Genomic DNA, 261 nt, shown 5'->3' on the forward strand with positions numbered 1-261 from the left:
CCACCTTTTTGGGCACCTTCATTTTGTTTCGGGTCCTTTGGGTCCCCATCCCATCTGCATCCTTTCGGGCTCCTTCCCTTTGGCTGCCCCCATCCCATCTGTGTTCTTTTGGGATACCTGGTTTTTTTGGGCTCCTTCCCTTTGCCTCCACCTCTCCCATCTCCATCTTTTTGGGATCATTTGCAGCTTTTCGGGCCCCTCGCTTTGGATCCTCCACTCCACCTTCATCTTCGGGTCCTTGGCTTTGCCTCCCCCCATCCC

Source organism: Centrocercus urophasianus, unplaced genomic scaffold (assembly GCF_019232065.1).
Source record: "Centrocercus urophasianus isolate 14NV4802_14NV808 unplaced genomic scaffold, USGS_Curo_1.0 seq_1343, whole genome shotgun sequence".
Taxonomy (NCBI): Eukaryota; Metazoa; Chordata; class Aves; order Galliformes; family Phasianidae; genus Centrocercus; species Centrocercus urophasianus.